This window comes from Camelus dromedarius, chromosome 18 (assembly GCF_036321535.1).
Source record: "Camelus dromedarius isolate mCamDro1 chromosome 18, mCamDro1.pat, whole genome shotgun sequence".
Lineage (NCBI taxonomy): Eukaryota > Metazoa > Chordata > Mammalia > Artiodactyla > Camelidae > Camelus > Camelus dromedarius.
Window position 1 is genome coordinate 46,810,325 of NC_087453.1, and position 15,303 is coordinate 46,825,627.

Sequence of the window (15,303 nt, forward strand, 5' to 3'; positions counted from 1 at the left end):
ACCACTGCCCTCTGGGAATGTGATGCTGGATTCCACCCTGAAGTCCGGAAAACTCTAGACTTTAAGGAGATGGTCATGTTCCAAAAATGGGATCACAAAACAAACAGGACTGGAGAGCCTGAGGGCACTCCCTTCATTTCCAGCTGTTTCCAACATGTTTTCAGTTGAGCAAAACCCCAAACACATGTTGAAAAGCTCATTTCCCTCTGAAAATGTTACATCCACAGGTCAAACTAAGAGGAACCATCTCTGTGTGAATCTGATCCGTTCACACTTAACTAACAGAAAGCTGGGTGAAGAGCAGGCTGACGGTCAGGAGGCCCCTTTCGGTAGCCTAAGGACTTGTCCCCTCACTCCAGGTTGTCCCTGCAAAGAAGGGGAAAGAGAAAGGTCAGCGCTAGACTCTGACACAACACCTTCCCTCAGCAAGGCTCTTGCCCCTTTTTATTACCAATAAAGCAGAGGTAATGACCAGGAGACACTGTCCTGCCCATGAGCGGGATGGGCGTTAGGTCAAGAAAGGCCCCTTGCCCGTGCACCACACCTTACAGAAGGCTCTCGAACCTTCCTTGCCTTCCCTCCACCCGCCGTCCTGGGTGAGGCACACTCATTCTTCTCCTCAGGTTATCTGAGCAGCCAACCAGCTGGCTCCACTGAGTCTACTTTTGCCTCCCTAACCTACCCCTCCCCGCTGTCCTGTTTCTGAATGATGTTGTTACTCATAGCTCTTCTCTGTTCAGGAGCTGCTTTCAGCTTCACTCTCACCTGCAAGCCTCACAGACTCCGAGTTACTTTGCACTCCTGTGTGGACACCTCTGCCCGCCCCGCAGTGACAGACTGGCCACAGCCATCCTGGCCTTTTGTTCCTCTTCTGGGTCTGTTCCTCCCTCACTGCTCTGTTTAAAATTCTACTCTTTAAAGGTCCATTTAAATCATGCCTCCTCTATCCAGGTTTAACTTATAGGTTTTTTATTTTTAATGTGTAGTTTAAAAGTTTTTTTAGATTTATAGAAAAGATGCAAAAATAGTACAGAGAGTCCCTGAGCTATTTCCCCAGCCTCCCTACTGCCGGCAGCCTTACACAGCCAGAGTGTAAGTGTCAAAGCCGAGAAACTCAGAACAGTTCAATACTATTAAATAAACAAGACCTTATTTGAATTTCACTAGTCTTTTCACAAGTGTGCCTTTCTCCCCGTCCTGGAATCCAACCCAGGATCCCACTCTGTGATAAGTTCTCAGCAGCAGTTTTGCAGAAAGTCCCACAGTTTGGGTTTGTCTGAGGTTTTGTGAGGCCATCCGTGACTCCCACCCCAACTGATATAACTGTTTCTCTTCTGGGCTCCTATGACACTGCCACTCCCCACAGACGTCTGACCACTTGTCTGTCACAGTACCACTGAGGAGGAAGACTGCATGTCACACACTGGGTTTCCGTAATACTTATCACCTTGATGTTCAATATGTCAGTCAGATCCATGAATGAATCCATGAATCGATGAACGATGAGCAAAAAAAAAAAGTATCATCAAAACCCTCAGCAAGCAAATGAGAGATGCTGGAGAGCGGGTGGGGAAAAGGGACCCTCCTGCACTGCTGGTGGGGATGGAAATTGGTGCAGCCACTGTGGAGAAGAGTATGGAGATTTCTTTAAAAACTTAGAATAGACTTACCACATGATCCAGCAATCCTACTCCTAGGCATATATCCAGAGGGAACTCAAATTCAAAAAGATACATGGACCCCAGTGTTCACAGCAGCACTATTTACAACAGCCAAGACATGGAAGCAACCTGAATGTCCATCGACAGATGACTGGATAAAGAAGATGTGGTATATTTATACAATGGAATACTACTCAGCCATGAAAAAGAATAAAATAATGCCATTTGCAGCAACATGGATGGACCTGGAGATCATCATTCTAAGTGAAGTAAGTCAGACAGAGAAAAATAAACATCATATAATATCACTTATATGTGGAATCTTAAAAAAATAATACAAATGAACATATTTACCAAATAGAAACAGACTCACAGACACAGAAAACAAACTATGGTTATCAAAGGAGAAAGGGGGTGGGAAGGGATAAATTAGGAGTTTGGGATTTACAGACACACACTGCTATATATAAAATAGATAAACAAGGTCCTACTGTGTAGCACAGTGCCTTGTAATAGCCTATATTGAAAAAGAATATGGAAATGAATATATATAGTGTAACTGAATCACTCTGCTGTGTATCAGAAATTAAGACAACATTGTAAACTGACTAGACTTCAATTAAAAACAAACCAAAAAAATTCTTGGGCATTTTTTAAAAACAAAATCTTTTCAACAGAAAACTGAAAGCAAGCATTCAAACATAGGAATTGTCCCCCCAGAAGACCAAGATGGTCCTTGATTTTCTTGGCTTCGTTCAGAAAAAAATGAAATACTGGGAGGGGAGGGTCCCATGGGTGGAAATAAACAGGTCCCCACTGACTTGAGCAGTCCTGCTCTAAGAGCCGGGGCACTCTGGTCAGAGGTGTTCGCCCCCTTACTTCCACCCTGATTTCCTCCCGCCAGACCCCTCACAGCCAGGATGAGACCCCGGGTTCAGTTACATCGATGTTTCTCGGGAGAAGCAGCCTTGGAGCGGCCGCTGGCAGGTACCTGCTGGCTGTGCACGTGACACGCGGAAGGATGGCACCATCCAGACAGAAGAAGCAGGACGCCGAGTGCCCCACCCCGACTCCAGAGGTGCCGATGCCACGATCAAGACCCTCTCTCGCGCACAGCCGTCATCCTTCGTGCTGTGTTTTGCAGGCAGGAGTTACGCAGGGAAGTGGTGAGCGGAGACAGGGCGCTCAGGGACCTGTCTGACAGGACGTGGCGTTCCCATCAGCAGTGGTTTTTTGGTGCTTCCTGCACCGATTCTGTGGAAAGGGCAGTCACCAGGGCAGTGGGGACGAGATGTGTTTCTGGAATCCGTGTTTATTTAGGGAAACGTGGCTCGTCAAATTTCTGGAACACTTCGATCTTCAACTCGGTGGTCACTGTTCAGCCCCAACCCTCCGAGGCGTCGCATGGTGAGTCTCACGCGCTCCCCGCCTCCTCACCCAGGGCCTCTGCCTCTGTTCCGGGTGATGTCAGCTCCGGACGCAGCGCCAAGGAGCCTCCAGGAGAGGCCGAGGGCAGAAGGAACTCCCGGGGGCTCAAAGTGACGACAGTTTTGCTTTACACATATTGATGTCAAAATCAAGCTGGAAAACTGACCGCGAAAGAACGTGCATGTTTACAAACTAAGAAATGTCGACTTTGTCTGAACTCGGATGGAATCCGGGGCACGAAGAGTCTTTGCTCCCTGAAGTCACGAAACTTTCAAATGTTCTGTTCTTTCAAAACTGGTCTCCCAGTCATTAACAGGGAGCATACTCACTCTTCTAGTCTGAGACCTGCAGATAAGTGCCCAGCAACGCACACCCAGAGGCTTCGTGCGGCGGGGCGTTCCGGGCGCTAAGGGGGCCACCCCCGGCGGAGGCCGCTGCCGGGACTGAACGACGGAAGCGTAAAAGCTTATGTAACCGCAGTCTGAAAGTTACTATTTACAAAACAATAGCTCAAGCCTCTAAAGTATACAGGTACTGGTTGCATTTTCCCCCAGATTTATTTCCTGAAAAGGCGTGTTTCTTGTCCGTAAGTGTGTGCAATACGGACCACGTGCACGTGGAGGAGGGCGTGCCCTGTTGAACACGCATGGGCTCGTGAGGACCCGGCCCCACCCTGGCTGTGCTGGGACCATCCCCCCACCTCCCTGGTGACCACGGCTGTGCTTTCTGCCAGGATCACGCCCTCTCTGGTTTCTGAGACAGGGATGGGCGCAAAAATGTTGACCTGGCCTCTCTTTCCTGAAAGAAACTCTGGTAGGAGAACGACTCTTTTGGTTTCCACACGTGCCCGTGTCCGACGTAGCATCTTGGCCTTTGGGTTCGGGTGTGAAATTGCCTTCTGGTTTCCTTTTTTTAAATTAGCTTCTTGGGTTCGGGTGTGAAATTGCCTTCTGGTTTCCTTTTTTTAAATTAGCTTCTTGGAGTTTCACTCCCAACTCATTTGTGTTCTGTTGAAATGTATTGTTCTGGGGCAGTTTATTATCTAAAGAAGGACCTATTCCTTAAAATTTAGGCAAAACTTTTGTGTAAAACCACCTGGGCACGAGGCCTTTTGAAAAGTTAGACTTGACAGACTTTTTGGTTTCTGTTATGGTGGTTGGCCTGTTCACTGTTTAACCTCTTCTTGGCAAATTTTGTTAATTTATGGAAAAATCGTCCCACGCGTCTAGATTTTAAAATGTTTTGGATGAAATGTGTGCAGATCTGCTCTCAAAGAAACAGCCTGATCTCCGTCCGCACGTCCCTCTGCTCCGTCCGCACGTCTCCCGCCGCGGCCCTGCAGGGCGGGGCCCTCCGTGTGTCTCCAGGACCCCCTCACAGGCCTCCTCCTGGAAGCAGCCCTTGGTTCTGTTCATCAGTCCTACAGGTTGCTTATCTGGGCATTTTTGGTTTGATTTTAAGCTAGTCACTGACCGTTTTGGCGTTTATAAAGCCTTTCCTCTGACTTCCTTTGGTTGCACGTTCTCTGCTTCTTGAGTAACTCTCGGTGAATGCACGTCCAAACGTTTTCACTTGTTAATTAAAACATTTATACTGTGAGTCTACGGGTTTTCTTTCCCTTTAATTTTGGACCAAGGCAGAGGGTTCTCCTTGTCTTTAACCCCTAAAACCCCCGTAATTGTAGTTGGCGTTTTCCAGTTCGACATAAGGGCTGTTTCTGAGTTGTTACTATTTTTCATTTCAGTTGTCAGATTGATACCAGCGAACGGGGATGGGGGCGGCGTTACTTCCCGTTTCTAGTTGTGTGGGGGTTCCGTCTCTCTGACTTCCCTTTTGCCTGTTTGTGTTCATCTTCTTTTCCATTAGAGGTTGGTATTGAATAGAGTTCCCGTGCTGCACAGGAGAAACTTGCTGTTCATCTATTTCTGTTTACTGGTTTTGTTTCTCTGCTTTTCTGCTCCACTGGCTGGTCTCCAGTAACCAAAAGGAGACAGACGTGGGTGTGATTTCCGTGGAGAGACACACGTATGCATGTGATGCAGACAGAGACGACTTGCAGGGAGGCGCTGGCTCCCCGGAGACCGGGAGCCCATGACCTGCAGGTGAGGGGCGCCGGAGGCTTCACTCCAGCCTGAGTCCATCGGAGGGAGTTCGTCTGAGTCCGACAGCACGTCACGGCTCTCCTGGTACTTCTCGAGGTCACGGCCGCAGGTGCTCGCTGACACGCACGCACGCTCGGGCACAGAAATGCTCACAAGCATCGGCTTCCTTGGCAGGTTTCACCTTCAGCTTCCGGCGGTGAGATCTCAGTATTGGTGTTGCTTCTTTCTTGTTCTGGTGTGTTCTCTGTCCATCCTTTTCTTTCCTTTATTAAATTCCTAATCTTTTTCTTTTAAGGTTAGCTCAGTGGTGACGAGCGTGGCCCCTGAGTCCAATCGCTCCGTTCCCTGCCTCCGCCCCCGCCGGTTCCTGTCCGACTGTCTCTCTGTCCCCTGCTGAGATACAGCACGTGTTAAAGGCTCTGAAAATGCCTGGCATGCAGTAAGAACCCCACACATGTCTGCTTTGTTATTACTGTCACTTTATTGTATATCATAAACAGCCAAGCATCCATCTTATACACAGTGAAGCATTAGAATTTAGAATTTTTTTAATCCAATCTGAAGACTATTTTAATAGGGTGAGTTAAAATCCATCCAAATTGGATTTCCACCATCAATATTGGAGGGTTTATACCTCTGTCTTTTTTTTTTTTTTACGTTTTCTGTTCTAATTTTTTTTTAACTATTTCATCATTTCCCCTTCCCTGACTTCAGCTGGATTTAATTTTCATTCCATTATTTTCATTTTATTCATTCCCTTTCTCTGTGGGGTGCTGTGTGCTTGTTGGTGGAAGGGCCAAGCTGTCGTTTCTGTTGAGAAACGCGGAGCATGTTCGACAGGCAGCTGGTGTCTTTCCATCCACCCTGGGCGCCCAGCACGTGCAGGAGACACAAAAAAAGTACAAGGCTCACCTCTCGCTCTAAGGCTGCTGTGTCAAGACGGGGCCCCGATGGTCTGAACCAAGGAGCAACGTGGGGGCTCACAGGCTCACTCCGTCTGAGCCGGGAGTCTGCAGGGGCAGGGGGAGAGTTGGGGGGCTCTCAGGAGACGTTGCACAAGAGACGTGGGGTGACGGGGGCCAGTGTGCTGGCTGAGGTGGTGGGAAGTGGACGGGCGACATGCACATTCTGAAGACAGAGCCAATAGGGGAAAAGCCAAAATATTTCCTCTCCCAGCGGCCGCTGATTCAGACGAGGCTCATCCATGGAGTCTGAAGCCAGCGGTGAAATGTGGCGAGAAACAGGACATTACAGAGTCCTCAGGTATCTTCTGATGGGATGTTTCTTAACTGCAAAAACAGGGGAAACCCGGCAGACACCACATTCTCCAAGGGGCCCGCGCCAGCGTCACCAGCAACGAGACGGACAGACGGCGGGTGCTGTGGTGGTTGAAGCACCGAGGAGGACGCGCCGGCACTGTGCTGGGCCTCACCCACAGCGAGGCAACGTCCGGCAGACCCACGTTCAAGGCCTTCTGCGGAATACCTGGCCTGTGCTCGGAAAGGAGAGGCAAAGTTAGCACCGCAACCCGGGAGCTGCTTCTGACTTTGAAGGACTGAAACTCGTTGGTAAGATCATGAGCCACTCTCTTTCTCTTTTGCCATAAAGGGCATTATTGGGTCCATTGACAAAATCTAAACTAGCTCTTTAGATTAGAAATGGCATTACACCAGTGTGAATTTCCTGATTTTTGTAACAGTCCTGGGTTAAGGAAGAGAACGTACTTGTTTTTGGGAAACACGTTCTGAGGTATTTAAGAGCAGAAAGAAGGAGAATTAGATGTCACTTCTGCAACTCACTCCCAAACCACCAGAGCAGATGCTCAAACACACAGAGAGAACGAGAATGAAAATGTGGGAAAAAGCTGACTGTGGGGGAGTCTGGGTGAGACGCCCACAGGAGGGCTTCGCGTCATCCTGCACATTTCCATAAGTCTAAAATTATTTCCAATTGTAAAAGCTTTTTTTTATTATTATTCATAAGAACCCTTTCCAGAAATTTTGGGAATTTCCAGAGCTCTTCACTTCTCTAATTAATCCCAGCTTATGACAAATGCCAGTAGATGTCGTATTAAAGACACATTTAAGTCCCAGAAATAAAAGAGCCAGAAGGGGTGAGCCATCACTTAATATACGTCTCCCCAGAATTTCTGGTCTCTTCTTTCTTGCCACGGTCGTCAGGCAGTGGGCTCTTTCTGCCCCGTTCGGGCTGCGGGCGAAGGACGTTGCCTGCAGGTGGCATTTTATGCGTCTTGTCTGCAGAGGAAGTTACCCAGGCCTGACGCCCCACAGGTACCAGACCCCTCCTCTTCCAGTCAAGGGAGCCTCTGGGCTCCCCGTGGTCCTGGGAGGCCAGTGCGAGCAGCTTTCCGCCAGAGAATCCAGATGGAAATGCTTCTGGGAAGGGGCTGTTCCTGGTCTCTGCAACTTCTAAGGCCACATGCACGTCATACCTTGATTTTGCTCAAATCAGGCTCCTTACCACACTCTTCCTTTGGCGGTAGAATTGTCGGGAACCAGGACTCCCGGCCGCCCTGCGACCCCTGGACCGCTCTTTGGTTTTGATGCTCAACCGTTGTTCAAGAGGAGCTCCTTGAAAAGACGCACACGCACAAGAAAACTCACATTCCAACCATGCGGAAACCATAAAAAGATGTGTCAGCCACTCCAGGGAGAAGTCAGCCAACTGTGAAATGTAAAGGGCAGGAGACGGCTTATCCGAGCCTGGACATGCGGTGGGTGCCCCGGAGCTCAGTCGTTCATCGCCTCTGAGTTCCGGGAGTTGTGGCGGGAGACACAGAGATGGGAAATCAGATGTCCCAGCTTGAGAAGAGCACCCCGAGGACCCCCGCTCCAGCCCCGGTGTCCTTGGCATCACTGCTCGTCGGCGTGGCCTCCCAATCAGACTGGACGCTCTAACCCACTTCAGGCGCCTTCCCATTCCTCGCACTGGGGACCAGCTCGACGGACTGGAACCGGGGCGGGGGGTTCTGGGGAAACGGCTGTGGTGGCCCACGGTCCTTGAATCTCTCCCCACCCCCCGGTGGAAACAGGCAAGGAAGACCCCCCTGAGCCCCAAACGTAAGCAGATGCAGACAAATGGCCAGGAGGAACCTGTCCTGGATGCTGTCAGCACGGAATGGGGGCGGGAAGGAGAAAGGAAGCAAGGGGGATCTGAGAGCAGAGCCCGGGGTCACCGGCAGGGGCGCTGTGGAGAGGCCCCCACCCTGGCAGGAGCGTCGCTGGCCCCGCGCGGGCGTGCTGTGCGCAGGGACCTTAGAGCCGGCCGACTCCTAGTCGCTGGTACGCTTGTTTCCCCGCTCCCTGTAGGCCATGCAGCCCCTGCACCGGCCTCACAGCGAGGGTCACCAGCGTCACAAAAAGGGACCTCCCGGGCCTCCGGGTAGACGGTAACCAGGCACGGGGCCCAGGCGCCACCCAGCTCTGCATCCAGCTGCCCGCTTGCAGGAGCGCCCAGGTCAGAGGGCCGGGGCAGCAGTGCGGAGGGTCCAGGCTCTGGGTCAGACGCAAGGCTCTGCGTGCTGGAAGGCAAATTGTCAGAGAAGGGAAGGGACGAGGTGGCAGCTGGCACACGGAACAAGGCAAAAACAGCGAGGCAAACTTAGAACCGGGAACCAGTGAATCGATGATATCCAGGGGTGCCCATTTTGGTTTAAAACTATGAAGAAACACAAGGAAATGGTCACTATGAAAGTCGGGGGGTACATTTAGGGGAAGAGAGTGTGTGCAGATTCCAGGGGCTTCTGAGGTGACTGGCAGATTTCCGCCTCCTGGCCTGGTGGTCACATGTGTTTTCCTTGTAGCAACTGATTAAGGCAAGTGCTGTGTCTACGTTCCATTTCATAATAAATTGTCGTGCTGATGGCTTGAACAAAAGAGGGAGCGGCTGGCTGACTAACAGTTAGATGCCACTGCGGGGACGCCCGGTGTCTGCAGCTCCAGAAGGAGTTTGAGCGGCAGCTTGTCACCAGCAGACTGGTTTTCTTTGCTCTTGGCTCTATTCTTGGTTTGAGTAAGGCTCTTGCCTCAGGATAATAAAATGGCTGCAGCTACCCCAGCCTTAATCTCTTCATCCCACCCTGCCCAGAGGGGATAAAAATCTTTCTTCTAGTAGATCCAGAAGAGTCATGGAGTCACTCTCATTGGTCCAGACAAGCCCCCATGTCCATCCCCAAACCAGTCATTGGCCAAACCCATCCAATCCCGAGGTGAACAATCGTTTATTTCTGAGGTTGGCAGAGGGGCCCAGCTGGTGGGAGACAGGAGGCTGGGTGCTGGGGAAGCCCCCAGCAATGATGCCTACTATGCACTCGAGCCCTAGAAATTCTCTCGGCTCGACCCACTGGATGGAGGGACCAGACGCAAAGGTGGGAACGAGTGAAGATGAGGTGAAGAAAACGGTTTCATGGACAAGAGAGCGGCCCCCGGAGGAGGCGGCCACCCAGGTGGGTCCACGCTCCCCCAGCCCCGAGAGCCCCACGTGAGGCCCCCGCACGAGGCCCCCACCCGTGGCCAGTGTGTTGGTACCTGCTGCCGTGCGCCAGACTGTTCCTCACACCCTCCCTCTCCCACCACGAGGGGCGACGGCACTGCCCCTGGAGAGGAGAGCGGGTCACCGACAGAGGAGCTGCCTCGTCCCCGCTATGCAGCTGGTCGGCAGTGGTGTCCAGATCCCAAACCAGGTCTGTCTGAGGACAAACCGCACTCTCTCAACCACCCTGCTCTTCAGAAAAACCTGCCTGATGGACACGACCTCGCCTCTGGGAAACTGGGGGCAGCTGAGCAAGGAGTGAGTTCAGGAAAGCAGGGGACGTGGCCCTGTTCGTTCACCAGCAGGCACCGAGTGTGGACGCTCTGGGCTCACATCCGTCTCCGTGAAGCGCTTCTCTCCTCTGGGAGGACCTGCCCGGCGCCCGGGACGTCCCAGAGCCCGCGCTGACCTCCGGCTCGACCCCAGGCCTCCTTTGGGCCAAGGACCCTTTGGTCTGTAGCTCAGCCTACAGACCCCTCCTCAGAACGATGCTGTTCAGAGTGTGAGACACACGGACTACAAGCAAACACACCTCTCAAAAACCACAAAAAGGTGTTATATAGTAAAAACGTTCTTCTTTATCAAACTGAAAAAGCAAAGATCTAGGCATGGGTCTCACCCCGACCATGATCTCAAAGCACTGATGAGGGTAACGGGTGGGCCCAGGGGGTGGGGGTGTAGCTCAGAGGTAGGGCGCGCGCTTGGGGTGCAGGAGGTCCTGGGTCCCACCCCCGGTGCCTCCGTTCAGGTGGGGGCGAGGGGGGCGGAGGAGTCCAGATACCTGCGACCCCTCTGCTGTGACACGAGCGCACCTGTGAGCCTCCCGGGGCACCGGAAGCACCGGAAGCGCGCTGTGCGGACACGGCCGTGGGCTGCCGTCTGCACCGTCGTCAGGGCGCGTGCCGAGTCTCCAGGGGAAGTGAAAGAAGGCGCAGATTTCACCGCCCGCCCCAGGCCGCGGCCCCCGGATTAGGACCCCGCCCCGGCCGTGCTCTGTGGGGGCCCGCGCGGCGCGGAGGGGGCTGCGGACTGATTTTCAAGGAGCCGCTTCTGTGTAGAGCGTGTGAAGAGACGCAGCACTCCGCACGTCGGGGAGGGGCCGGCCCTCCGCGGCTGCTGGCGCTCCGTGGCCGCCTCCACTCCGAGCAGAGAAGGCGGGTCACGCCGCGCCTGCTTGGGTCTCTTGCTGGAACGCCCGCGCGGACGCTCTGAGGGGGGCGGCGTGTTTTGTGGGTTTGAGCAGAGGACGGAGACCTAGCAGTGTGCTTCCATTCAGACCGCGCTAGGAAAGCAGCCGAGGGCGAGCCTCGGCGGGTCCTGCCTGCGCGTGCGCGCGTGCGGCTAAAGGAAGCGTTTTCCAAAGCAGGCGTCTTTCCAGTCCCAGCCTGCGCTTCGCTAATGCGCCGACTCTGACAACGAGACGGGCGTTTCTGGCGTCCTGTACCCTTCCTTCGGTGGAGGACACACAAGCCTTGCCGTTAAAACACGGACAGCGCCGCCGGCCTGGGTCCCGGTGACGCGCTCCGACCTGGAACGAGGCTCCAGTGATTTCCCTCTACTCTCACTCGGGGTCTCCGAGCAAGGACCAGGGGAGGCTGCGAGGGGCCTGCGAGGTCAGGCTCGGCTCCAAGCCGGGCCTCAGGTGGTTGTGTTACAGAGCAGTCACGCTTCCCTGTCACCTCGAAGAGCCGGAGAGCCGAGGACGTGACCTCCGACGATGGCCTGGTGTCCCGAGGTGGGGACTGGTCTGGCATCCGGGGAAGACGAGCTTCACATCAGAAACACGGGTGCTGAACTAACCTGTCAGCACTGTCTTGAACCCAGGAGACAGGATTTCCTTTGTTTAATTTTTGCAACGAGGAAGGCACTGAGGCTCTCAGTGTGGTAGACACGCTCAAGAAAGCCTCTCTCAGCCACGCCCACAAGGGCTTTCAAATAGCACATGGCAGGGCCCGTGCTGGGCCGCGTGGGACCCCCCTGAGGGGTGGCGGTGTGGGGGGATCCGGCAGCCTCAGCACCTGCCGTCCCCTTCCCTGGTGCAGGGACAGTGTCCTCTCAGCCGAAAAAGAATGTGAGTGCAGCCCATCTCCTTTGTGCTCTATTCAATGGATTAAATTCAGCAATTCTGCCCTAAAGCTGAAAAGGGCGAGTCAAAAACCCAAGAACAATCCAATGGTGAATGTCGTACGTATGGGAGGAAGATGGGTTAAAAAATCACAGATGCACGAAACATTCCGCTTAATAAAACAGACAGGTAAATCCAAGTCTGTGAGGACAAAGCACTGGCAAGGCTGAGCTCCCAGGGCTGCGCAGAGAACTGTCTGCCATGGTGGGAAACCTCCGTAGGGACACACCGACGCGGCGCTCACTCTGGCTCTGCAGGGCTGACAAGCACCTGACAGATGCAGCTGGGAAACGGGTTCAATGCCGTCTGCCGCAACGCAGGTGGCCCTGGAGGGCATCATTCTAAGTGCAGTCAGACACAGAGAAAGACAAATACCGTATGCTACGGTAATCCACTCATACGTGGAGTCAGAAAAAAAAGGACACTATGAACTCATCTACAAGAGAAACGGACTCGCAGACACAGTAAGCAATCTCATGGTTGCAGGGCAGGGGGAGGTGAGAAGGGATACATTTGGCAGTTTGAGATTTACAAATGTTAACCACTATATATTAAAAAAACAAATTTCTCCTGTAGAGCACAGGGAACCGTGTTCAATATCTTGTAATAACCTTTAATGAAAAAGAACATGAAAACGAATATACATGTGTATGTGTGTGACGGGGGCACTGAGCTGCACCCCTGGAACTGACATGCTGTAACGGACTGCGCTTCAGTTTCTTTTAACTGCTATTCAGTGACACATTTTTAAATGTAAATAGTCGCACGTGGCTATGGCACAATAATCTAGGGTTCCTCTCCGGAGGGGAAGCCTGTCTTCCCAGGTGGCGCCTGCCCTCATCTCCTGGCTGGAGGGAGCGGGGATTCGTGGGGGGCGCAGGGCTGTGCCTTTGGCATTTCTGGGTTGCTGCCTCTTCAGCTCCGATTCCAGGCTGTTTAAGACAAGAGGACCCTGGAGCCCAGCACGATGATTTCCCTCGGGTCCCGACGTCCCTCCCCAAGCAGCCATCTCCCCTCCACCTTCCAGAGGCTGCTCGTGTTGTGTTAACATGGACTGTCCTGGGTTTAGCTGTCCTGAGCAGGAGGAACGGGAAAGACACCTTTTCCAGTTTCCTAGAATGTCGAGCAGAGTCTTGACACTTTCGAAGCCCTTCACGCGTAGTCACGTGTCTGGATGGCGCAGAAGCACGAGGCGCTCCTCCGCGCGGGGAGGCTGTGCTGCACGCGCTGTCACCCTCCCGTGCCGCCGGCGTCTCTCCTGCTCACCGTTGCTGAGTTTCTGAAGAGTCAGACGTTCTGTCTTCCGGTGGCTTGTCGAAGTTTCTTTTCTCACCCATTTTTATCTTCTTACTCGTTCCGCTTTCTGAGAGAGTTCTTCAGTCTCCTCATCTTTCTTTACTGTTTTAGGCTCTCACATTTTCAGTTCCTAAGACCCTGCACACTGTCAGACTTTCCCGTTGTTCGTAACTCCACGTTTTTGACAATGGAGTGACTTGTCTCTGGATTCTCGAAATATGTATGTTTTCTCTTTGTACATTATTTCCTGTGGGTTCCTTTTAAAAAAGTGTATTCTGTTCACTGCATTGTCCACTTCCCCTGGTTTTCTTTGGCTTGTTGGTAGGTTTGCATGTTTGTCTGGGGCGCTCTCAAGTCGAGGGGCTTCACTTGTCCTGTGACCCTTGGAGCCTGTCTGTGCGTGACCGAGAGGAGCTGAAAGCGGGTTAGAAGGCGAGCTGTGCGTTCTGCCCGCCTCCCCTGCGCTGTGCCCGGAGGCTGCCCAGTGGGGGCTGCGTTACCCGGGCTCCTTTGTCCTCCGGAATCTGGTGGAATTTGGCCACGGAGACACTGGATGGGGTCAGACCTCAGGAGGAGAGGATGCCCCGGAATTGATGTCTCCGGCCCCTCCGGCTGCGCCGTGCCTGGGCAGTGGCTGTGTTCCTCTCCCGAAGGTGACGGGCACGTCCTGTCGTGGGCCCCTCCCTGACGTCACAGCCCTCCTTGTACACACTCCCACCCGGACCTTCAGACTCAGGGCTGATGGCAGCTGCCCCCCACCCCAGGCCTTCCCCCCTCAGCCCTGTGAACAGCCCTGCAGACAGCCCTGCTGCACACTCTCCCCCACCTCCCCCTGGGAGAGCCCGCGGCTTTTCTTGCCAAGCCTGGATCCGTACAGAAGCTGCACGCCCTGGGCAAGGCCTGTGCACAGGTGCTCGTGGGACCGCACTCGGCCTTTCACTGGAGGACACCCAGATGCCCGTGAGTGAGAGTCCTCGGCCTGCCGTAACACAGCTGTGTGGCTTAAACCACAAACATTTGTTTTTCAGAGCTCTGGAGGTCCCAAGTCCAGGACCAAGGTGGCAGCAGGGTTGGTGTCTCCTGAGGCCCGTCTCCTGGGCTGGGCGGTGGCCGGCGCCCTGGCGTGTCCTCGCGTGGCCTTCCCTCTGTGCCTGGTGTCTCTGTACAGCCAGATTCCTCTCCTTACAGGGGCACTGCTCCGGCTGGGTTAGTCGCCGCCCACGGGAGCTCGGAGGCTCCCCGGTGAGACTGTGAAACCGCAGGGACGGAGGACGGGCCGCCAGCGCCCTGGAGGCACGTGTGAATGGAGGCCAAGCCGGGCGTGCACACGATGGGGACCCCACCAGCTCCACACGCCCCTTCTGGAACACGCCCAGGGAAGGTGAGGCCCGCCCGCCCTGGCCTAGCTACATAAAGACATGGGGTTGTTTTCATAAAGAAAGGAAAGAGGAGTCCTTTCCAAACAAATGCCAGATGGACTGAGACCGGGGCCGGGGTGGGGGAGGCCTGCACCTGGGCTCCAGGGGGCCGAGGGGGGGCAGGGGGGATCTGAGCCTGCCTCCCGGGCTCCATGGGGTGGGGAAGCGGGATCTGCCTCCTCGGCGAGAGTCTCACAGTGGCCGCTGGAAGCTGGCCTGGGTGCAAGGACCCCGCACACCGCAGGACGGGATTCTAACACTGAGACGGTCCCCTGTGGGGCCTGAGAGTCACTGGTAATAAAGCAATTATTTAAAAAGTATTAAGCCACTGCCGTGCAGTTTGCCTGTTATCTGAAGGGTTCTGGAACTGTTTACATTGTAATAAGTAAACTGACTGCTCGATGCAAAGAAAGAGAGCAGGGGTGTGGGGTGAACGTGTGTGAGGTGGCGTGTGCGCGTGTGCACGCGTGCAGGAATGAGTGTGTGAATGCCCGAGTGGCCGGGTTTAGCAAATAAAACTCTGGGCTACCCGGTTACATTTGAATTTCTAATGAACAATGAACACATACTTAGGGTAAGTCTGTCCCGAATACCACACGGCCACGTTGCAGGAACGGCACCGGGCAAACTCACACTGAGAAGTCACTCACGGCCTGTCTGCAGCTCCGAGTGACCTGGGCGCCCTGTAGCTGTCTGTGTTTGATCTGGAGACCCTGGTGCAC

The 15,303-nt window shown here is 53.7% G+C and overlaps 1 long non-coding RNA gene across 4 annotated transcripts; it reads left to right on the plus strand.

Annotated features, from left to right (window-relative positions):
• Positions 1-4,816: 4,816 nt before the first annotated feature.
• Positions 4,817-14,661, plus strand: LOC116147449 (uncharacterized). Of its 4 annotated transcripts, none has more exons than XR_010376694.1 (4): positions 4,818-4,957; positions 5,067-5,387; positions 5,487-6,759; positions 14,352-14,661. It is a non-coding gene; the product is annotated as an uncharacterized LOC116147449 (long non-coding RNA). The 4 variants fall into 4 exon arrangements; XR_010376693.1 differs by having other exon boundaries at positions 4,834-5,387; positions 5,487-5,630; positions 6,493-6,759; XR_010376692.1 differs by having other exon boundaries at positions 4,817-5,387.
• Positions 14,662-15,303: the final 642 nt, after the last annotated feature.